The sequence below is a fragment of the Agelaius tricolor genome, unplaced genomic scaffold (genome assembly GCF_023055355.1).
Source record: "Agelaius tricolor isolate 1412-34295 unplaced genomic scaffold, bAgeTri1.0.p SCAF_8, whole genome shotgun sequence".
In the NCBI taxonomy this organism is placed as follows: Eukaryota; Metazoa; Chordata; class Aves; order Passeriformes; family Icteridae; genus Agelaius; species Agelaius tricolor.
The window spans coordinates 28,070,779-28,096,370 of NW_027269268.1; the positions used below are offsets into that span (position 1 = coordinate 28,070,779).

Below are 25,592 nucleotides of genomic sequence, written 5' to 3' on the forward strand. Positions count from 1 at the left end.
GAAGCCAGAATGATAAGGATGTTGATTTATGTTTTATCTGTCACTACATTTTCAGTAAAGTTGGGCAGTGAGCCTTAACGAAGCGAGGGCTGTTATCACCTCTCCTTAGCCCTTTAAGTGCAGCAGGCTCTTTGGTGTCTCTCGCTGAATGTCGCTTTGTTAATTGCGACGGTAAACAGGACACAGCGCTGACCATCGCACTTACCACAGAACCGCTGGGTTTAGGAAAGGAACCTGGGTCCAGGGGGAGTCACACATGAAGAAGGGTTCGTAGAAGTACTCAGCATTTCCTGGACTTGCTTCTATCATTTAAAATGTATTGCATACCTTGAAGTGAATGTAATGGCTGGCTTAATTGGAGATAACTTCACTGAAGTGGCCGTGGTTACCATTTATGTCAGCGGTGAATGTGCCCTTTAATGCTGTGCCCCTCAGGTATGGCTGTTCAACGTAGGAAAAACCTGACAACACTCATTACCGATGAAATAAATGTTGTGAATTATATGTATGATTAGGTACCATTTTCCCCTCATTTTGGATATGTGAGCGTTATTTTTCTGAAAGCATTGTAAGATTTTACACATTATATTTAATGGCAAACACATTTTTAGTTTTGTGAAGCACCACATGCTTTTTGGGGTCAGTAGAAGTGCCCACGGAGAAGAGGGTGGAAAGAGCTAGGAAAGAAATGCAAGCAATAAAATATTAAAATATTCTGACAAAACCAGAACATGGAAAATCTGAAAAAATCCACCCTAAGCAATTCTTGTTACATCCTATGCAGAATGGTAAAAATACAGATTTTTATTTTCCTTTGTCCCCTTTATATTTCTTTTCCTTTTTTCTTCTTTCTCTCCCTCTCCCCAAATATTTCACCTTACCTTTCAAGTCTGTCATTATATTTCTTTCTAAACAAATCTAGAAAGAGAAAAAGGAGCTAGTTCCTGCTTGGGGTCAGTGGGAACTTTGCCATTGACTTTAAATAGGTCCAGAAGTGGGCCCAACAGAGCATTTTATAGCTTCCTTTATTTATCTTAGGTTTTATTTTGAGCAATGTGTCTTTTGTATGACTGCATTATTTCCACAGTGAACACCATAATGATGGACTCATATACATTATTATATACACACGTACTGAACAAAGCGTTATTGATAGTTATGCTCTTTTAAACAAGAGTAAAAGACAGCTATGAAACTACAGCACAAGGATGCTTTTATGGTGCAGATTCAGTACAGCATTAGTGTTCTCCAAAAGTCTGTGCAAGGTGCTACTCCACACCTATTGTCAAGAAATCTGTTGATTACTGAGAAACAGGTTATTAAAAAGAAGTAATTAATGCTTTAGTCTAAGAAGCCAGGCCTGCAGTTCATTAGGTTTTGTAAATGATGCCCATAGTTGATCTGTTCTTCCTGAGAGAAATGCATAATGAATCACTGTTCTCCAACTGGAATACAGCAGGAACTGTACTGAAATGTTTGAGCTTAATATCTCTAGGCTAATGGGCCAAGGATAACAATAAAAGTTTGGCAGAAATCTGGCTGATAACTGGGGATATCAGCTATGGAGTGTGGTGGCCATTTGTTACACAAGATTCAGATGAACATATGATGGAAGGGACTATTTCTGTCTTTTGTTGATGACAGTTATGAAACTTGGGTTCTTTGCAAAGCTGTCTCCGAGGAATCCCCAAAGGGCCATCTCATGCATTGAGATAATTTTTCACAATTACAAATGCACTGTACTAAAACCGTACCAACAATGTAAATACAAGAAAAAAATGAAGATGGTTTGTTGTAAAAGTCGCTGCTGTCATGATTTAGGACCACCGGCCTCTCTCTGTCTTGTCAAAAATAAGGTAGACTCCCAGCTGGATAAAATCTTCAGCTTACAGAGATCTGGCAATGAGGATGGATCAAAGGCATGTTTTTCTCTCACAGTCATTATGAGAGATCCTCTGCATCAACTGTGCTTAGGGCAGACTAGCATGAAAGTGCAGCACCTCTTTCACCCAAGTGAAAAGGGCCAGCTGAGCTGTGCAGGTGTGTTGCAGGAACCAGAAAATGTCATTGCTGTGTCCATTCCCTTCTGGTAGCTGAAGTCAAAAATCAATTTTCCTTCCAGTTAATGTAGTTATGTTACTTGTAAGGCAGCCTTGATGCTGCTGGGTTTGTATTCCACAATATATTACAGCAGCTGTCTGGAGAACATATAACCTATTTACTTCTGGTTGTCACGGAAAGAGATCTACTACTAGGCAAAACAGAAGCATTTATGGAAACCCATGGGCGAGGAGAGGCCGCAGAGCTTCCAGCAACTGAAGTCCTGCCCTCTGAACAGAGGCACACAGACAGTGCCTGGCACGCAGGGTGAAATACCAGCTCATGGCAACACACACAGTGGGATTGGTGCTTGCACCCAGAAAACATTTCTGAGAATGAAAAAAACCTGTAGTCATTAGTTACCACAAAAATATACTGTTGGCAACCAATTGTCACTCTAGCAACCTCAAGAGAAGAAACAACTGCTTGCTGAATGAGCAGCCCTGGCTGCAGCATAACAGTCTAGTATACTTGTTAGACTGGAGCTGAGTAAGAAATTTTATAAATATAATCTATTTCTTTAATTGATAAATTTCCCACAAGCCAACATGGCTAATCTACGGTATATCTGCTTTCCCAGGTGTTTGCTGAAAGCTTCCTGCAAACATATCTTCAGTGTTCATAATAAATTTTCCTGCATGCATAGTTTTCCAGTGTTTTTTTTATTTATTTGTGGCAGAAAAAATAAATCTCTAAGGATTTGGATAATATAAAAATATATATAATGTGGAAATGTAGATGTTCTTGCACCAGCTCTGGTGTCTGTTATTTCAAGCTTTCCTACAATTAAACTGAATATTCATGGAAAATAGATTGAGAAAGGGTGTCAATAACACTGTAATAAATCCAGTATTTTATTCAACTGATTATCCAGGAACAGTTTTGGGCCACTTTCCCAATTCTTATTAAAAATAATATAAAAAAGAGAGAAAGAAGTCCTCTCATCCGTTTATGAGTTATGCCACTTTAAAAGTTGCTATATTCCATTACACAGTCCCCCACCCACTTGTTTGCCCAAAGAGACTTTGCTACTAGATGGATCCAGAGCAGCTGCCTTGCCCCAGAACAGCTGCTGGTGCTCTATATTTGCAGCTTCCTCTTGCTCTCTGATACTCTATAAAACTGTTTATATTCCCTGTAAAAGTATTTTCACTCTGTTTGCTTAGTGACCATGCACCACAAATATTCTCCTTACCACTAACAATTATGAAATGAAAATGTTTACAAAACTTTATTTAGTGCCAGTACCTAATAAACCATAGAAATGCTGTGAAGTGAATGTGTGTATGCAATGTGTATATGCATGTATGAATGAAGTATTTACCTAATTTTTCTGTGCAGCAGAGAGGTGGTGATGTACTTTTACTAGCACTACCCCAAGATTGCATGCATTTGGTGTCTACTGACTGGTTTTATAACTCTTTGAAGCTTATTTATGGTCTGTGGAAGAACTGACATGTGAACTAAATTAACTATTTTTGCAGCTTTTTTTGGAGCCTTGGCCATATCTATTCTAGATCATGTGTTTATGCCACATCAGTGCAAACTTGTTGTTTTTCCTACCTCAGATCAGGTATTTGAGCTAGTTTGTCCTGCATTGTTTTGATACTACCCATCATAAACCATTTGCACTTTTGTTCCTGTATTGCTGTAACCCGATGTGTTCTGAAAGAGGAATTGTCCCACAGCTTTTATTAAGGCCACACATTGGAAAATATTTGATTCAATATTAGGAGGGCAATTGTTTGCCTTCGAAGGAGCTCTGCTCTGTGAGAGGGAATCACAGCACATTTCAGTTCATTGAGTTAATTGCTGCTGCCCCAAGAGTCTGAGGCAGGCTTGTTTGTTCTTCTGTTTGCAGCTGGCCTGTCTTTCTCAGATGATACACAGGGTGGCTGAGCAACACTTGGTAGCTTTCATCCATTCCTTTGCTACTTTCATTTGGTATCTCACACACAGCATGTATCTCCAATGCCAAATCCTCTTTATCAAGCTCACAAAAACAGGCTGTGATGTGTTGCCAGCAGGAACAAAGTGCAATGGGGTAAAGTCTTGGAAGAGAAAGCTTTGCTTCTGCACAGAAAGTGTTCAAACCCAACAGCAGCAGGATTTGCCCTCTAGCTGATCTGTTTCAATGCAGGGCAGGATTTAGGCAGAACCACCGCAGTACCCATCTCTCTGAACTTCAGGGACTGAGAAATGAATACTTTACCTATTGTTTTGGGTATTTTTAAAACATGCAGGTTGGCTTAGAATATTTATTGCTTTTCTTGTGATCCTGAAATCCGTGACTACTGTCAGCACAGTGCCTGTATTTATTTTATGCCTAAACTTTGTTCCCAGGGGGTGTGTGTTACAGAGATTCTTTAGTTCAGTGCTTTTTACTAACATATAAGTGAATAATAATATGACGGATTCCATATTCTTATACATTCTGATAATCTTGTAAAAAGGATTTTTTCTATTTGATTTTTTTCTGCTTAATAATTTGTTTTACACTGCAAACTGAGGGTGTAACACAGAAGCCTTCAGCTGGGTGTAGTGTTTCAGTTCCTTTCCTGCCCTCATCAAGTGCAGGAATCAGCACTTGGATTGGGACTGGGAAAATTTTATTTCAAAAATACATCTCTCTTTCCTCCAGCATTACAAGTCTCACACTCAAACATTTAGAGACCTTTACCTTTCACAGCATTTATGGGTCAGTCTACAGTGGAACCAAAAATGTTGCTTGCCACCACTAACAGCCCTGCCAGAAGCACTGCCAGAACTTATGCTCACTTAACTGAATATCACAACACAGTTAATATATAAACTCAGGTAACAATAAACTATATTCTGACCGATGACTTTGGGCTACAAGAGTTTGCAACAAGACAGCACACAGTATACTTGTTTTCCCTCGTGTCTCTGTAGCTGACCTATTCTGAAAATTGAGTTTTGTGGTGTGGAGACTTTTGAGCCTTCATAACAAAATTTTTCAAAATGTTCATGAAACATGCCTCTATATGTCTTTGTCTGATGATAAATACCTTCCATGTAAAACAGTATTTCATCTCAGTATCTTTTGACAGTGAAGAGGTTCTTTTTCTTTGGAGGATTAAAGACATGGCACTTGCTCCTTTTCCTCTTTTTATAGTGCATAAACAGATAATATGTAATACTTTTACCTGCTATTCTTCCACAACATTCATGCTACAGCAGGTACTTCTATAATTCAATTAAGATACCACAGATTGGCTTCTGTGCACCGAGGAGCAGGGTTTGTGTTTCTATGAGTTCCTCTTTGTCTTTGGGAAAGTAGCCAGAGCTACCTCATGTACCCTAAATTTAGAGGGGCCTTTGTTTGTCCAAAGCAGTTCAGAATATCTAATGCTATAAAATGTGTGGGAGAGATGGTTTTATCTCTTAAGCATCCTTATCCATAGCTTCAGGAATAACAAACTTTTCCTTTAAATCTGTAGACTGCATATGTTTTAGATTAGTTTCATTTGTGTTTTTGTAGGTTTTATGAGCTTTTTTAAAATAATTTTCCTGTTTTCTGAGTAAATTATATGAAACATCTGCCCTAAATTTAATCTATCAAGCTCATAAAGGGAAAAGGCAGACGTTTTATGAGTGATATTATAAAATTTAGATAATTATCTTGTTTGTTTTAGCGGTTTCTATTTTGGTCTCTGTACAGTATTCTTCCATTAAAAGACAATTTTTATATGGTGTAATGGTCAAGGAGAACAGCTAGTGATCCCATAAAAAGTACATTTAATAGTGGTCCTGTTAATCAGCAATATTCTGTGTATTTTTAATGGAACTATATTCATTGTGTAAGCATAAACCTAATCTCATACCTGTTACATGGTTCTCAGATTAAAAAAGGAAGCAAAGTCTTTGTGTAGAGAGCATATAATTCCTGCAGCCTTCACTAGCTGTGCAACTTATGCAAGTTCAAGTAGGATATATCAAGTATGTCTGGAGCAATAAATGCGAGATGGACTTATGGTACCCTTTTCCTCTGCCATCTGCATCAGTTCAGTGAAGTTTTGCCATCCTGTATCCACCATATGTACAAATCATTTTAATGGAAGGTGGAAAATCATTCTGGGGGGACATCATCATGTGCGTATTCGTTCTTATCTCCTGTACTCGGCATCTGCCACTGTCTGCTGTCAAAGACAGTATCCTGTGCTAGTGTAAACCTCTGCTTTGCCCTGATGTGGTTATCCTTGCTGCTCATATGCTTATTCCTGCTCTTTTTTTTGTTTTTTTGCTGGTTTTTTTTTGTTTTATTCCAAAGCAGCTACTTCCACTAACTTTGCAGGAAAGAACCAAACAGAGGATCAAAACTGGATGACGGAAGTAATTCATTTAAGAGAAAATGCTGATGGTTTAGCTTCAAAAAAAAAATAAAGACACCCCCCCCAAAAAAGAAAAAAAAAGCCACTGCAGCTCTCTTCCTTGTAGTTCTCCATGAGAATACTCACCAAACACAAACAAACCCTATTGGAGCTGTAAGTGATCTTCCTTCTCTCAGAACTGGATCACAACCTTTCAAAGCTCATATGGATTTACAAGAGCGTTTTGACTATGTTGGTGAGACCTCACCTCTTCTGGGCAGTTTTTGGATGACACTTGCTTCATCTCATGCTTTCTTTATACTCTTCTAGTTCACATATTTTCTTTCCTGATTTCCACAGTACTTTCCTCAGTCAATTCATGCTCAGCTTGCCTCTTGGGACTTCGTGCAGCCCAGGAGGTCCAACATGACTACTTAGAGTAATATCTGTGCTGGCCTAGTGGGAAAGGCTGATCCTTTCTGGTTTCAAAAATTTTTGCTGTAATGTTCTGTAAAAAATAAAAGTAATTGAAAATAAAATGCCTCATAGAAATGTAACAATTCTTTGGTTTCTTGTTTTTTTGGTTAGCAATGTGAAATCAGTGTATCTTTCTGAGGGCTATTTATGTTTCAGAGGAGCTGAGAGGGGAAGGTAAGAGAAGCATGCATGTTATTTTTCAGTGCAGAGAGTCTGCATTTTTCTCCTCCCACTATATACCAGTGGATAGAGAATTCATTCATTTGGAACTTACTAAGTGGTGCCAGAAGGCAACAGAAAATAGTAGCAGTGCTAAAGGCTTAGCTGTATGAATGATATGCAGTTTGTGCCCAGAATCTATTACAGATTGTTGGAACTTCAGGGTTTAAAAGACAGATTTTTCAGAATTTCTGTTAATCCAAAGTCTATGCCAACAAGGCTCCAGGGTCACTAGTTAAAATTTAAATTTTCTCTTATGGCAGAATATACTATAGCATGCATTTGCAGTCCCTGTCCTCATACTAGAAGGTAGGAATGACTTAGTTACTCGCTGAAAATACCTGAATATTTTTTCTTGCTTTCTGTTTGAGGATTCTTTATTTCCACACAGTCTTCCATAATAGAGCTTTACTGAATTTTTTTTTCAATTTTTTCTGACCACTCATTACCCTGAATTGGGTTTTGTTAACTTGTTTTTGTTGTCTTTGCTGTTATTCCTGCTCCCCGGTTGGTTAAACACAAAAATTTTCCTTCCTGATCAGTAGTTGAAATGGAATAAGCGCTGCAGACCAAACAGAGAGATCTGTGACCCCATGTGGATTTCAGGCTCTCACTGCAGGCCAGTACCACGGCTTCAGGGGGAATTTAAACCAGGATGCCCATGAGAGGCACTGCAGCTCTCCCTGCTCTCCACAGAGGCAGTGAGGCCTTGGGCTGAGTAACACTAACAGGAAAATGTAGCTGCCTGCCCAAGGATGTGGCCACTTGAAATTTTAATTGCAATAATTTCTGGTAGCTGGATTTGAGATTTATCTTCTCTAAGCAAGTGTCTACGACCAGCCATTTAAACTTTAATTTTTAACCAAGCTGTACTGTTGTGTTGATGTGGCCTGCTTCCAAGAATGTCAGAATTCCTGAGAAATCAGTGGGCTTTCCAGTTCTTCCCAATGAAAAAGTTGTGCTTGCCTGTAATCCCATGTTGGGAGCAAGAGCACTAACTGAAATGCATATGAGAAATAGCAAGGGGCATTTTTACCTCAGAAGCCAGGGAAGGAAAGGGAGTTTAAGTGACAGGAGACTTTGGGGCTTCTGTTTTGTTGCAGTGTGAGTGGAGCCAGAGGGCAAATTCTTCCCTCCTGCTCAGTCTCATTATTCTGCCCTCTTTATATCCTACCAGCCCACTGATATCCAGAGCAGAGAAGGGAAAAACACACTTCTGGGACCTAGCAGGAGAGCTGACTGTGTCTCCCTATTCTGCTGTGTGTGTGAATCTGGTATATGCCAAATCAAAGTGGAAAATTAAAGTATATTCTCCATTATATATTTTCCATAATACCATTTCTTTGAGGATTCAAAATGCCAGAAGGGATTGCCAATGTTTCATCTGGTTAGCTCACATGCTGATTGATGACTTTGATAATATGTGTAGTTTAATGATATTTACACTGTTTGTCCAGTTAGGTATATTAAAAGAATGTTGAGAAAACAGTAGACGTGCTAAAATCCTATGGTAACAGCTCATACATTAGTGGTGTTTTGTTGTGAACAAAGTCATTTTTCAGCTGAGTCATAAAGTAGCCTAAAAACAAGTGTGGCACTGTTTGCTTCAAATGAGGCTGTTGCCATGTGACCACCATTCATCTGACATCATTACTGACATAGCTTTCCTTAGTATGATATCTGATTAAGGCTCCCAGCCCTGGTGGAGCCAGGCTAAGTAGTCTGAGTGAGGTGGCTGAGGAAAGTTAATGTGTCAATGTTACTACTGGGTGAGAGCCTCTGCTCAAAGTTTCCTTTGGAGAATGAGGAAACAAATGGCTGACGATCGTTCTAACGGGAACCTTCCGAAAATATTTGAAGATCTGGTAGTAATTAAAGATGTGCTGAGCTCCAAAGGGAGATGTAATCAGTTCAGCAAAACATAAAGATACCCTTTCTGTGTGAGGAAATGCAAACATGGAGAAGAATTAAAAAAAAAATAAAATATGCTAAGAAATGAAATTAATCACACATTTGCAGAAACCAACTAATTAAATATCTGTGTAACATGGGAATATATTTCTGGTTTGTACATGTAAATAAACAATCAGCCTTTTTTTAGATCTGAATTTCTCTTTTATTAAAAAAAATAAGGCTTGAGATATCTTGTTACTTTAAGAAAAGAGAGTTTTCAACAGGTACAGTGAAAAATAATTTGCAATGTCCCTCTGAGATGGGATAAATTCCACTATTTCTGTTTTGGCTTTTGAAATCCACAGAGATTACCACTGTATCTAGTAATTTGGAAAACATACTGACTAGCCTCCTGTTTTTTGAAAGCATGTGGACTAGCCTGAAAAAATATAGTCATTTTCTTTACGATGGAATGAATGGAATGATGAAATAATTTTTTTGGTAATTCCATGTCTTAAGTCTGTTGTTAATCTGTGCTCCAATTTTGGTTTTCAATAAGGGACTTCTGCTAATATTCTTCAATTTTTCCTTTTAAAATTAGAATATGGTAGGTTTTTTTCCCTGCACAGATGCCTTAATGCTTGATTTATTATTATACTTTGAAGTGCTGTGGGACTAAGACCCATCTGAGACTGTTATGGGACTCAGATCTGCAACTAAGATCTCCAGATTGCTTGAAGTATTACCTTCTCATATCTGATGCTTGAGTGATTTGGGAACATTTACATTGTCAGGGATGACAGAGAAGGATAAACCAAATAAGTTTTAGTGGGAAGTAGGATTCCCAGGGCATAGGTTGTCTTGGGAAAGGATTTAGGCCAAAAAGAGAATTAGGGGTTTGATATTGGAAAGAAGCAACACTCCTCAAAGAGTAGGTTACATATAGTTTTAACAAGCACTTTTAGGTCATGGAAATCTTTAATTCTGAGGCTAAATGACAGTCTGACCCAGAGTATCTGGGCACTGACTCTGTTTAGATGACCAAAATTCAACAGTTCAGGAGATGTACTACATTTGCATGACACTTTTTCTTAAAAGCACAGTTGTTGGCACCATCAGGTGATACAGGCCATTGCAAATTCAAAAAGGGAAAAAAATCAAAGGATATGGCTTCCTGTGAAATTTTTCAGATGAGTCTTGTTTTTTCTTGTACAAATATACTTGAAGAAAAATAGAGCCTGTTTCTAAGAAATACTGAAATATTCTTGGTATGGGTTACTCACCCACATTCAAAACCTTTAATAGTCTAAATTCTGTATCATTTGGCTTGTGGCCAGCCAATGGGAAATGCTAAGATTTCATGGGGGATTAAACTGGTGCAATATGAACATTAATTCTCCAATAAAACCAGTGAAATTAATGGACAGACTTAAAGTTTATTTTTGCAAGAAAAATGTAGTAGAGTCTGCCCTATCTTCATATAGTTTGCAAAAAATGAATAAAAGATATTTGTTTCTACTCAAAGGAATAATGATAAAATCACTTTGAAATTGTTAGAAAAATGCTGGCTATTAATCTACGACAGCCTTTTAAATCACTGGTCACATACATTTAATCTTTTTTTCCTTTAATTAGAAAAGGTTGTAATGTGATAGATCCATTTGACATTAGACTCAGCAACACATTACTTAGATGAAATCACACTTAAGAGCACTGCAGACTGGATCTGAGTAGCTCAGCTGATAAGGCACTGGTTTGTCATCTACGAGACAACAGTTCAAGACTTCTCTGAATTCTTAAGTCAAATTAATTTAGTTATGTCAGCTATGCTGCCATAAGATGATAATCCAAGCTGCAGGGATGCCAGGCATACTATTACCTTCTTTGGCTAGATTGAAACTGTGTCAGAAACACTGAGGGTAGCTAGAATTCATTGCAGGTGTGGTGAGAAAAATGGAACACATGAATTTCACTAATTCTAAAATAACTGCCAATATACAATTGCTCCTTTGATTCAACTGGACTGTATTTTTTTATTTCCTGTAAGCCCCAGAGTGAAACATGTCAAACCCACCTGAACTTTGGTTGGACCTAGGATCTATCTATTAAGTTTACTTAAAGTAAACCCTCAACAATCTCACTGGAATGCCCACGTTGCTGCCTTCTCTATGCAGGGCTCTAGCATGCATTATTATCATGACTCAGCAGAGGAATTGGTAACTCTGTGTGTTTCTATGCTCAACCAACATGCTGCAAAACATTTCTCTGAAGTCACACAGTCTCCACTGAAAAACCCTCTCTTCTAGGGTGCCTATTTCCTCCATGAATTTCCACTTGACAGTAAATCTTTACAGGAGAGATACGAGGATAACAGAGCCTAACTGCTTACAGAGAAAACACAAACATTCTTGGGCAAAAGTGACTCACTCAGTGAGAGATAAAGGGGCTGGAATTTTCCTAAGGAAATGTCTTATTAACTTATGTTTTATGTCTGTATCTCTGTCAGAAAAAACCTGTCATTCCCTCTTACTTCTTCAATAACTTCCATTTCAGCCAAAATTTTGTAGAGGGAGAAAAGATGAAAATACCCCCCCAGTTTTCTCAAAATATGTGGCTGGGTAGGGAGACAAAGTATTTTATCAGTTCCACTGACAAAAAAACGTCAACCCAGCATGAACCTTCAGAATATCCACTTAGGAAAGTATTGCGGTGAAGATTCTGCAGCATATATACCCACTGTACTTCTAGCACTATGCATAGATTTCCATCCCAAAGTAAATGTCTATGAGAGAGCATGTTGACAGCATAAAAGAAGAATGAAATAATTCTGATACTGCAATACTGCCCAAATTTATGTAATATTACAGAAATCTGGAAACACTGACACCATTTAGTAATCTTAAATCTGAAACTAGTGATGCTAAAATAACATCCCTCTCTATTTTAATGCCAAGAGAAGGTATTTAAACTTTTTGCAAAAGATTAGGATATCAGAGACAGAAAGAGAGGTGCAAATAAAAGTTTGGAAGTAGTGTTGACTGTAGAAATTCTATCAGTTTAGTGTAATTCAAGCAAGGCAACTGATAGCTCAGCTTGAAGATAACAGATGTCCTGAAAGTGTGCCACTGTCATGCTATTTCCAGGAGACCTTGTTTGCTGTGGAGGTATGTAATTGAATTTCTAATTCACTATTAATAAATATCCTTTACATTAGTCTTCTCGTGCAACTTCTATGTCCACATCTCAATTATAGGATTACTGAGCTGGTAGCATATCTTCAACTTTTGCAACAGCTTCAGTGATGATCAAATTTCTCAGGAATGATTGTCCACAATCCTTCAGAGCTTGTAAAACTTTTACATTTATCATAGAGCAAATAATCTGGTAAGAAGCCAAGCCTTCATTTTCCATCAAAGAATACTAAAAAGAATCCAATTCCTGGAACCTGATGCAAATGTGTTTTCCGTGAACTGCTGTGTATCCATGCACAGTTTAGAATACTACATCAGAGAAGTCATTTAATGAGTAAAATATTGTTGTTTCTCCCCCTCCCTCCACTAGAATTCTACATATCAAGTTTTCCAAGACACATATGCTCTTTTTAATGACTGGAAATACTTTCCTAGTGATTAAATTCTGCTTGGCTCTAGTAGACTCTTCCAGGACTTTTATAAGCCAATATAATGTATGCATCTGATGATAGGCTATAAACATTCACTTTTAGGTCACTAAAAGCAATGCTTGAAAAACTGAGTTGTCCATAACTGGCTTTGCTTAACAGCTTGTGTGATAATCATTCCTAAAATTATATCTTGTGACTCAATAAAGACATTTGGCAGTGCAGAAGTGCTGTCCAGTTGTCCAAGGTGTCCAGCTACTTGGAACTGTGATGTCTAAATTTTTCAGTTGCATTTCCACAATACTTCTGAGTCATGAAGGGTATTTTTGGGCCTGAAGTTCAGTGGTTTCTTGAACTCAAGATGCAACTTCTTGAAGATTTGAAAAGCAAAAATCAACTCTGTAATGTGAAGGTAGTGTTTTCACAGTGGTAGGGATTTTTGGTTTCTATGCTTTTCAATAACTTCCAGACAGAAAAAATGGGTAATATTTTAGTGTGAAGCAGAAGGCAAGTGTCTGGCATTTTACATCTCAGAAGCTTCAGGAGATAACTGGTATCTGTACATGCAGGTGATTGGATAAAGATCAGCTTGGCCAAAGACAAAAAATGATGGGGACAAGGTACCATCTCCAGTGCAACTTCTGTAGTGAGGCAATCTGATTCATTTTCTCAATCACACAATTGTTCATTAGGGTGTGAAGTTCTCAGCTCTGCTCCATGCAGGACATGGAATGTGGTGCTGTTCCTGTCAGCATCTTCTTGCTCTTTTGTCTCTCACTTCACAGTAAGTACTGAAAAGTTGGTTGCTGCTGCAAAATTAGGCATCTACCCTTCATACACAGACTGGCAGAGGTTCAACCTTCCTAAGTCATCTTCCCACAACTGCTGACAGGGAACACAAATTTGTATGTTGTGTAAGACTTTCTTTCCTGGTCCCCCACATGCTTACTTAACAAGCTGAAGCATTTGCTATAAAATCACTTTATTGTTTGCATAGTTTCCAAATGTTCCTAATGTCAAGATGACATGACACAGAGCAGTGAAGGGCATCTTAGCATGGAGATCATTGGGCTCTGGGTCACCTTCCATCCCTCCCAAAACAATTTATGTATTCATCTCTGTAGGGATTAGGAGAACCTTTCAGAATTTCATGAGACAGGGATGGCACAGGAGCTGTGCATTTATTCTGCAGCCTGAGAAGCCAACCTTGCCCAGGTTCCCTGCCATTCATTAGCACTCACATCTCTGTGCTTGTTGTGTGCCCTTCACCAGCTCTTCCTTTCAGTAACTCCTGCATGTATACCAAGAATCCTGTGGATCAATGACAGCCCAGTTTCCATCTTTTACAGAAGCAGGATGTTCATCTCCCCCATTTTTTATTCTGGTGGCCAAGTTGCTAGCTCTTCTGGCATCTTGACTCTGGATCCCGTTACTTATAAAATTTTTCCTGTTTTCCATTGAGTCTTCCTGCTCTGTTCTCTGGGTTCTTGCATTTTTTCCATGTTTCCAAATCCAGTTTTTCATTGCTTCCTCTTTACTCCACATCCGCTGTTGCTTTGTTGCCTGCTGTTTCTGTCTTCCTGTATTGAAGCTTTTGTTTCTTCCCACAGGCTGCTCTGGAAAACTCCTTTTATTTTTTTGGTAGACTCTCAGCCATTATCTGCTCACACATAAGATTAATTTGCTGCCTTTGAGGCATGCAGGCAGTAGAAAGTAGCAATAGTAGAATTAAGCAGTCTGGAGAGCATGGCTATTCCCCAAGCAAGTTTTTCTTGTGTTTTAAATTGCATTAAAATCAAAGCATCCGTGTCTATGTGTTTCTGGAACACTTTGGCACTTATCAGCCGAGCCACTCCCTGACTGTCATCTTATAAAAAGAGCAGCTTGGGCTGGTGTTGGATTTTGCTTTACCATGCCAATCAGAAGGCATGATCAGGGAGAGAGAGAAAAAATATTTAACTGCTATGGAAGTTTTGTGGAAGTTTCTTGAATTTTGTATAATTTTCATAAGTGATCAGTGGAAGGGTTTTTTTGCAGTCTTTTACTGATATGCACAGACTCCATTAAAATATGTAGTTTCTCAAACTCCAAATCAGAATGGTTCATAGTCACTTACTGGAATTTCAAAGTTCTTTAAATTTGGTGCTTGAAACCTCCAAAGGAAGGAACCATGCAAGTAAAGGTTTAAAAAAACCCAGCAACAAAGTCCAAAGTGAAAACCTGTAGTTAACATTTGGATTTCAGCATTACTACTTGTAGTTCTTTGGAATATCTTGGCATTGTAATTATGATTTTCCCTTATTTCAGATTCTGCACAGATCATGTCAACCTCTAGTTCATTGTACAACAGTTTAAATCCGGCTGACACCTTGAATCTCAAAACCAAATAAAGTAGATCTGGACAATATTCAGAGAAACGGGGACAGGATTGTATCAGAGCAAAGAAAGACCTGCTTTTAAAAAAAGAAAGCATTTTGGGAGAGAAATAGAATGGGGGAATCAGGGAATCAGAGCATGAAAGAGATGAATAAACGAGACTAGCACGGAGAAGTTAAAAAGACATTAATTGTTTGTTATTTCTCTGAATATTGCAACTAAGGATCATCAAAGCAATCAGAAAAGAGGTTCTTAGTGCAGATGGACAGATCAGTTGAGAACTGATCTATCCATCTGCATGTAAAAAACAAGAATGTAACAAATGCCAAAAAAGTTTTTGGTTTGTGGAGAAGTTTGACTTTATTAATGAAGCAACTATTTGGTGTGACTATACATATAGAAATAATTTCTTAGCTAATCCCTAAATTAAAAAAAATAGCAGATTCTGAATTTATCTTCATTTTCAGAGGATTTTAAGCTGTCCCACTCTTGGGAGCCAAGTGTCCTATATGGACTATAAATAGTGTATGTAGTACTATTTTCTTGCAATTGCTCACTTCACAGAATTGTCTGACAGGTGATTTTTACTTGTTCTAACAACCATATATCTACTTACCAATTAAAAAAAAAGTTATTGCAAATTTTGTAATGTGGAAGCTGAAGGCAAGAAAAAAAAGGGAACAAGAACATTACAGTTTGTACAGATTTATTATTATGCTTGAATTGATACTTCAAAAGATCTTGTTTTCTACTGGCTGTCCTTTCTTGGCTGTCATATTTTAACAGCCTAGTTGAAACTTTATTTTCCATTTTATTTGCTCTTTTGAATGACAGATATTTAACATCCATTGCCAAAGTGATGTATTTGAGAACTTTTTGAATAGAAGCAAAAATGTGACCATGCCCCAGAAATGCAGAATGCTGTTTGTGAGTAAAAGCCCAAGTTGAGAAATCTACAGATACAGCTGCTGGGAGGGTATTTCCTGTTCTAGTTCTCAAGACAGATTTGGCAAGACACAACAGTGGTAAGGAAAATAGATTGCAGGCTTTTAATCTCTGCAAGCTCTCGAAGAACTCAATCACTCAGAAAAATTGGCCCTAGAACTCAGTGTGTACTTATTATCTATTTTACTGCTCTGTTCCATTTTCTTTTAATGAGTCCTGTTAGATAACATGAAGTCTGGTAGCAATGTTGGATTTCTTTTGAAGTAAGTTTAATTTTCATCTTGATCTTTTACATTTTGCCTGCTCTTGGCTTTAGAATATTTAGCCAAAATCTTTTTTTTCTGTGTCCACTTTCTTAACAGTTTTTTTTAAGATATGAAGAAAATTGAGAAGAAAGCTACTGCAAAAAGAAATTAACAGAGCATAATACAGAAAGATATACTGGCATCAAGGGAGATACCTTTCCTAACCTATCACATTTAATACTCATATAGGTAACAAACCCAACTGTACTAATTTTTTCGTTACTAAAAGACATGTATGTACAGGCATTTAACCAATTAGCCATTCTTAATTTGGTTTTTTAATAGCAAGCTAACAGAGAACAAAAAAACCAAATGAGCTCAATACAGCTTTATTTCTTGCAATGCTTTTCCTTATACCTGGGGAAGACCAAAAAAAAAAAAAAAAAATAGGCTGTGTGTCCTTTCCTCTCTTGCAACCTATTTTGAATTTTTTGAATTTGGATCAACATGGGCTTGGAATTTGGGTGCCAGCTCAAAGTTTCGTTAACTGTAGACCCGGTTACTAATCTGTCCTGTGTAATTTGTCACAATCCTGAACTAGGTCTGTGTGTAGATTAGAAAAATGAAGCTGGCAGAAATTTAGGTCAAGGGATGGCAAGAAGCCCTTGTAATTGTCTCCAGTGATCACAATTAATGCTCAGAACAGCACCGAGGAGAAAGTTGCAGTGGCGAGGCCAGCAGGCCCTCACGGGATGAACAAAGTCTCAAAATGCCTGTAAGTTTTGGGAGGCAAAGGTCGTAGGAACAATATTGGGCCACTCCAAGCCTATGTCATAAACTGTCAATAAAGAGCTCTTGTGCAGGGCAGGCCCCATGTTTTCTCTGCCTATGTTTGTTTTTCCCAGCACTCCATCAATTCACAGTGCAGGGTTAATAAAAATCCACACAAGTCTCAAGGTGTTTCCTTTAAACTTCTTTGGAGGTTGTGTGGATAGACAATAACACACATCTGACTTCATGCTCAGACCTCTAGTGGTCCATGCTCTTTTTGCAGTGCTTTTTAGCACACATTGCACATATCTGGCACGATTAAACTGTAGGGCTGCATTTTTTTATTAAGTTTATCTGGACCAAAAGTTTGCATGTAACATAAATCATAGGAATCTGTCACAAGAAGAAGACCTCAATCATCTTGGCCACACTGCCAGCATATCTAATCAAATTTATCACTGCATGACACAGACTCAGCCCCAGGTCTGGCAAAAGAGGAGATGGAGTTCTTCTCTCTGATCTTCCTGGACCTCAATTCATTTTTATTCAACTTTTAAAAAAGATATCTATGACCTATAATCTCATTTTGTCTTCTTAAACATCTTCTGTCTGTCTTCAGATTCCATAACATTTCACAAAATTATGTTTGGGTTGAAAATTCATATTAATAGCAAGGTTGAAAGAAGAAAAGACTAATACCTTGGAAGCACAGCAGCTATTAATCAAGTTTAATTGCCATCAGGTCTCCCTAAAAGATAGCTGATTTACTTACACTGCATTGCACAGTGAAGGAGTATCATATGGAGAGCACCAGAAAGAGACAATTATTTTAGCAGGTGCACACTGATTTGTGGTTGAGCTAATTTCCAACATAATGGGATAAGTTCCCCTGTTTTATTTGGTTTTTTTCTCATAACAGTCTGGAAAAAGATATTCTTTTACAGGTCAGTTTTACCACGAATTTCTGTGACCATAAAAAAAAATTTTACATAAATGACAGAAAGCCAGATTGATGCTGTTCAAATGTGGCTGGATTTTGCAACCACTGCTTTAAGATACAGATAGAGCAACTGAAAATTATTTGATCAGTTGTCTGTCATCTCCAAATGCTCTGTGATGTTTTATCTCCAGTTCTAGTAATTTAAAAGGTCAAATGATTATTTTAAAGAAAATGCAGCTAAAACAGAGTGTCAGGAAGTGAGATAAAGAAAATCCTTTTATGTTTGAAAATATAGCCTTATCTTAAAATTCACTTTTCATGTAAAAATAAGGCCAGCTCTGAAACGAACAAACAATATTTTATTTTTTAAAGGAAGCAAATACAATTGGTGAATTTTTTCCAGTAGAATACAAGCATGTTTTTTTCTGCAACTGTCAGTCCTGCACCTATCATAACAACTATGGGTTTATATTTATATTTTTTTTCTTTTTAATTTAATTATTTTTCCCTATTGAACATAATCCCAAACCTCACATCCTGACTAATCAGGAATTACCACAGTAGCACAAAGATTGACTGAAATAACCAACAAATCACTTTGATATGTTCATGGTCTGGAATTCACCATAAATTTGAAATACACACCTGGTCAACTGAAAAGTTAAATATATATTTACAAATTTTTTATCTTATATTTATTGTAATTAAGCTATCTTAAAGCCTCTCTTAAAGTAATTTAATTTACTATATTAAAAAAATCTTATAGAATATTTTTTTATTTATTCAGGGTATTTATTGGCTGCAGAGCTGTTCTTAGATGTTCCTGTACTACTTGCTGAAACCTCCTCTTCACCTTCTTATGCTCTTCATTTCACAGAACTTCTGCAAGAGAGGAATTGGAGTCCTGGCAGAGTGACCAGAAGTGTGACATTCAGGAAAAAAAAGGTATTTCTGTTAACCTCGTGCAAGAGGCATTAATGGTAATCACCTTTAAAAAGCTTGAGGACATCTACCTAGGCTGCTTCACAGAAGTCTGCTTTTAGTATAAGCAATACATGAAAAATGTAAGCCAGTTAACTTGCAAACAGAACCCCTAAAAACACCTTGCTAGATGAAGACTGACCAATAGGACTCATCTCTGATGTATCTCAAGACAACATGGCACCTTACCTGCTTTTTAACATATATCCTCATCTGAAAGCAAGGTGGTTCTTGGAATTTTAATGTCTATTCTAACAGCCCTTCAGCCTTTTCTGATTTAGCCTCATATATCCAGTCACAACAACCCCATGCAGCAGTGCAGATGGGAAGTGTAGCTGGGAAGCTCCCCAGTGGAAGGGGACTTGGGGCGCTGATTAACAACAGTTGAACTTGAGCCAGCGTGTGCCACTGCTGAGGCCACACCTCGAATCCTGCGTCCAGCTCTGGGCCCCTCACTGCAAGAAAGACATTGAGGGGCTGGAGAGAGTCCAGAGAAGGGCAGTGGAGCTGGTGAAGGGTCTTATGAGCAGCAGCTGAGGGAGCTGGGGTTGTTCAGCCTGAGAAAAGCAGGCTCTGAGGAGCCTTGTAACTCTCTACAATCACCTGAAAGGATGACAGGATATAGCCTCAAGCTGCACCAGAGGAGGTTCAGGTTGGACATCAAGTAGAATTTCTTCATGGAAAGGGTTGTTAAACATTGGAACAAGCTTTTCAGGGAGGTGGTAGAGGCACCATCCCTGGAAAAGTTCAAGAAATGACTGAAAATTACACTGAGTGCCGTGGTCTAGTTAACAGCATGGTGATCAGTCAGAAGCTGGACACAATGATCTTGGAGGTCTTTTTCAACCTGTATAATTCTGTTATTCCATCATATTTCACTTTTTTCAGCATTTATGCACTGAATAATAAAATATATAATATAGTAAATCTGTCAGATGAGAAGAGTTTACAGAGTCCTTGTTCATCTATCTATACACAGTCTGAAAGATGGTAGCATTGAGAACTTTGAGAACTTGTGTAGCAAAATAAAGGTTTTCCAACAATGTATGTTCATGTCCTAAGATATGAGTGCAGTCAATTCCTATTTGCACATTTATGTTGTTTACAGATTGTTTTCTTCTAATGACTTTATATCAGTAAAAATCATGGTATTTTTACATATCCCAATCAAACCAATGATTCAATGGTTGCAGTTTAATTGCTCTATTCTACAAAAATATTCTGGAAATATTTGGTTGCACATCACAATAAGTAATTCTGTGAATTAGAATGTTTTTATGTGAAATTCTCACATATTTTTAACAAATATATCTTCCATCAGACAGGTGTTTCTTTATTTATACAAGAAAAATATTTCACAGGAAAAATGCTGGACTTTTAAAAGAAGTTACTGAATGACTAACGATGAAGCAATATTATCAGACATTATCACCACACAATTATAAATAATCAATAAATGGAGAGAATTATTTTGAGTAATTTCATTGACTTGAGAAGAATTTTCTATTAAGCTTGATAGAAAATTCCATCACCAATTTTTGCCCCTCTGGAGGAGTATTTTTAGATGAAGAAATAAGCCATACCTCTTTAATAAATTGTCCATTACTAATTATTCCCTCAAATCCAGTCATCAAGTCAAACTCTTATTATTGCCTGTCAAGATCTTTAAAATGCTTAACATGTGAAGGAGAACAATTGTCTTTGTTAGCATCCAACCTTTCAAACTGCCCAAGTCTATCAAATACATGTTTCTTTGCATTTTAGGCTAGTTAGTTTTCTACAGCAGAAAAGCGAGGAATTTTATTAAATTCCCCCAAATTACAAATATAATGCTCTCTGACCATGAAATGAAAAAGTGACTTTTGAACCTCTGGTATTGGTAACAATATCCTATTTCTCCCATCAAAACATAAAAGGCAAGTTAAAGCCTTACTTCTATACAGAGTTTCTGCTTTTTGCATTGGATATACTTTGTAAGATACATAGCTAAAACTTCCCTTTTTTTATTCAAAAGAGTGGGAAATTTTCCACCTAGGTTAATTGGAATGCAATATGGTTCACAAGGTTTTAAACTAGGGACAAGGAAAACAATTTGGCTAAAGTCATCATGGCAGGGAAATATTACAATTTTTCTCTATTCTATAAGACCTATACTCTTATTTTGGGGATCTTGATTTGGTTCAGATAATCATCCAGGTTTTTAGATGTTAATTTAATTGAACTTCTAAACTTTTTGAGTTTGCCCATCTCCAATTTAAAAATCCTCTCTGGGAAAGTTATCCAGATGTAAATTCTACAAAAGCACACCTGGCAAAACAACATCTGCCTGACAATGACTTAGTGAGCCTCAGTAAAGGCTGACATATGTGCGCATGCAATTGGACCTTATACCAACAAAGTGTTTTACATATTAGTGTACACTAGGGAGTCCTGAATCCTGACAGAAAAATATGATGGCTTTTACACTTTAAATTACAGTGAAGCTGTATGCACAGATGGTGCAGGTACAACATGTGCTCTTATACAGCTGGCAGGTAAGGGGAGGTCATTTCCCTAACAGCCTCTTCCTGATTTCTAGTGTTTGCTACGACGCAGTTGCAATTTGAGATCAGCATTCTGAGTGGAGTTAGTTCCAGCTGCTGATATAATGCTGACTGCAGGCTCCAGTACCAATGAAGAGGCTTCTGTTGATGCTTACAGATGACAAAATATCATTCCCTCTCCTTTATTTCAGAGATCTCCCATCTCTTTCACGAGGTATGTGGGGCGCAGTTTGTTGTGGTTTGGTCAGACACAGGCCTTGAGTAAGTTAGCAGAGCTTCTTTGAGATCAGTCAGCTGGAGAACTCACAGAGCCATTCCTATGTGCCAAATGGCCATGCTTTGAAGATAGGGAAAGTAAATCTTACGCGGTCAGGTTCTTGCAAACTAACAAAGGCGCTTTAATTCTGAAGGAAAAAGGACTGATACGTAGTCCGCTCTCTTATGCTGACCTTTGTCTTAAAACTATAACAAAAATTCCAGTAAATATTTATACTTGGCCAAATTCTGAGAACAGGACATGGCCCAGCTGACCAGCAGCATCTGAGTGTGGAACAGAAGGACACTTATGTTCACCAGACAGAGCAGCAGTGCTGCACTTTTTGCTTCAGAGCTGCAGACACCCTCGAAGGCAGGATTTATTAATTTTTTTCCGATGAAAAATGCAGGGGATTCCTCTGGATACCCAGGCTGACTCATAGTCCTTCTCCTTCTCAACCTGCCCAAGACCTTTCTGCTTTTGTGAGAGTTGTGCATTACAGAGTTCAGTCTTAGAAGACCAGACCAGTACTGCTTTCAGAAGGGTGGGCCTGAACTTTTCTCAAGTATCTTCAGAGGATAAATGGGCTGAGATAAAAGTTGTCTATGGGAGCCAGGAAAATCCTCTGCCCACTTCTAGTAGGCCTAACCTAAGCCCATAATGCACTCATCCATTTTTAAAGTAACCCTTTCCTTGTTTTGGCATCTGCAGCTCATGGAAATGTTCTTTCATTTCCAGACAGCAAGGAGTGGCTGTACCATAGCATAGGATTAACCAGGAATAGTTCTACAAACATAGTTGTACGATAGTGACTAGGAAAAAATGACCCAGAAGTGTAAGTTTGCAGAATCTACAGTAGAAGGACACTAGGTTCTGCTGGAAAAATATGATGAAAATCATTCCCCTGGTCCAAGCTGGTTGTTTATATGTTTTCTTTAATCTCTTTTACTTGGGCATTAATCTGTTCATGTTCAAAGCCTACACTATACAGCTGCCTCTTCCAAACCATTTCCAACCATTTCCTTGTGTCTCAGCACCATACTACCTCTCAGCTAGCTTCTGTACTATAGACTTTTCCAAAAGCTTGTGTTGGTCAAGTGTATGATAACATGTGACTCACATTTGGGCAATGGTGTCAGCAGACATAAGGGTTGTCAAGGTGTAAAGCTGTCTCCTTAACAAAGGCACTGCTCCTAATAGTGCGCCTCACATTCATCCCTCTCTTTGCTGTATTCATGGATGCATTCTTTTTAGATGTTGAAAATTCTGAAATCAGATTTCTTTTCCTGGAAAGGGGTAAAAGTAGTGAGTAGATGCAGGTTAGACTACATCTGCATCTGGAATCAAATAGCCTCTTGGGACCCGACCTCAGAGACCAAGGCCAAATCTTTTAATGAGAACTTAGGCAGTGTCTTATAGCAACACAATTGACTTGTTGGGAGGTTTGTATAACACCTACCAAAGTAAATTTCTATCAAGTTGTGGCATTTATACACTTCAGCAGCACACCTTTTATACTTTTTTTCTTTGAATGGGTAATTAATTCTTTTTTTTTCACAAATAGAACAAAAGTTCTGTAAATAATTAGATTTTTATAGGTATTAGAAATAACTGAATAACTTCAGAATAATATCCCAATGTCAAAGATCAAATATAAATTTGACACAAGCCTAGACAAAGGACCCAGCCAAAAGTAAAGCTTCTCCATTTTAGCAGAAACCTCCAAATCTGACTGAATAGACTGAATATAGACTGAAACATTAGTCTCTTCTTCCGTGAATAATGAAGATTTCAATGATTGTCAACACAGTTTCTGAGAAAATCTAATAATTGTCAAATCACCAGCTTAAGTGAGATAATGAAAAGCAGTAAATATTGAGGAGAAGGTAAGGCTAATAAAATGAGATTGATCATGTAATTCACTGGCTTTGTCTTAAATTTGTTCAACCCAGAGAAAGAAAAAGTAGAGAGTGAGAATTTCAGATGTAGCCTAGAAATCCTGAGTTTCTATACTGCAGCAGGGCAGGACAGTGTGGCCTAAGCTGGCCTAAGCACAGGGAAGTTGGATAGAGTGATTGCAGAACACAGGGTAAAAGGTTACCAAAGACCTCAGTAAAGGACATTTGCCCAGCAGGAAATACCTCAGTATTTTGGGCACGTGAGTTAATTATAGTAAGGACAGCATGCTTACAAATATAGGTGGACAGAGTTATCAGTTCCTTTCTCACCTATGACTGTAGCAGAAGCCTCTGCTGAGCAAGGCTGAAAGCAGTATCTTGTAGCACTGGTACTGCTGGGGCTACAGAGGCTTGGTCCCACTGGCACAGCTATTGGCACATGGGCTCAAATACTGCTGGCTCTGGTGGTCTCAGCACTTTTTGTTGAATGGGATCAGAAGAATTTGTAAAGGACTGAGAAACTGCTGTGTTTTTTCCAAGCTTGGAGGAAGCCAGATGATGCATGCTGTGTTTGCCCATGAGACTGGAGAATGAGAAATCAGAATTGGGTGGACAGGACGATGTCAATTAAGCATATGGGAATGTATTCATTGTGCTCAATTATGCCTTTAAATTTAAATACTTGAACATCAGTACAACATTTTGAAGAATGGATACTAGTAAATCTAGTCTCCAGAATGTTCTAATTAAACTTATTTTAAATAGGACTTGCAAAGTTTATATTTGAAAATGTTTCCTGTGTTGACTGCAAGATCTTTTTTCAGAGATTTCTTTATGGTAAACTTGAGATTTAATCCCATATTTTACCTTTTGAAAAACTGTAAAACACTGGATCCCCAGTCTCTGTTTCATCAAGAAATTAAATGAGGTGCAGAAAAAAAGAGCTGTAATAATTGTGCATAATATAATCTCATGACTCCTCCACCGTTTCTGTCATACCACAGATATTTCCGGATACTGTCACAGCATCTGAGGAACCATATTCCAGCTGTTCTCAGACTTTCCCATTCCTGGAAGCCTGCCCCTCCTTCAGCTCCAACCACAAATGTCCACACAATAGAAATCCAGTCATTCTCCAAGAGGTCAGTCAAAGACTGACTAAAGATTATCCCAGAATGTCTCTGTTATTTTTTCACTCCCATCTAAGGACCTTTAGAATCACAAACTCAGGCATGAACTCAATATCTCAAAGTAACACACCAACATTTTTGTGAATTTGCCCTGATAGAATTGTGTGTAAAGGTCTTTCCCAAAGTTACTAAGGTCTTTAGCTCAAGCATGTCCAAACTGAAAAGCAGGATGTCAAAATATGCAAAAAAAAAAAAAAAAAAAAATTAATAAGTCACAAACCCCCCAAAATAAAGGAATTAACAGGTTTTCTGTCCTCTTTAAAATTTAGGCAACTTGCTTGATGACAATCAGCAGTCTTGTCACTTTCAGATGTCACCAGCTATCTTTTGCTGCTGCTTCACTTCAGATTTGAAGTTCCATCTGCTCTTTGCTCTTTTTTGTTTGAAAAAACCCTTCCCACCATGATGTCTAAATACTTGGGAAAGCATTTTCAAAAGACCCAAAAATGTATGTGGGATGCTTCAGATTTTGTTTAAAAAGAAAGAAAAAGGAATAAACCTTCAGAGTCCTGTTGAAAATTTGTACATCTGTATATATTTGATTCCTCATGTCTTTAACCTCAACACTAGTATATAGAACTCCACTGGATCCTAATTTCCAATAACTTTTAGTAAGTTAATATCCTAGTTCATTTTTACAATATTACATGTTCAGCTTACCTTTATGTTGATCACTAGAACACGTGTGCTATGTTGCTCAAATATGTACTTGTAGAATGCTTGTGTGTCTACCCACAAATTAAAAAAAAAATTGATAAAAAATTAAACTGCTAAACCCAAACTGCATTCAAATAAATAACTTACTCTA

At 37.8% G+C, this 25,592-nt stretch overlaps 1 long non-coding RNA gene across 2 annotated transcripts; it reads left to right on the top strand.

Annotated features, from left to right (window-relative positions):
• Positions 1-73: 73 nt before the first annotated feature.
• Positions 74-25,592, top strand: LOC139592355 (uncharacterized). Of its 2 annotated transcripts, XR_011679992.1 has the most exons (5): positions 74-435; positions 18,794-18,861; positions 21,476-21,654; positions 24,599-24,736; positions 25,054-25,592. It is a non-coding gene; the product is annotated as an uncharacterized lncRNA (long non-coding RNA). The 2 variants fall into 2 exon arrangements; XR_011679991.1 differs by having other exon boundaries at positions 24,599-25,592.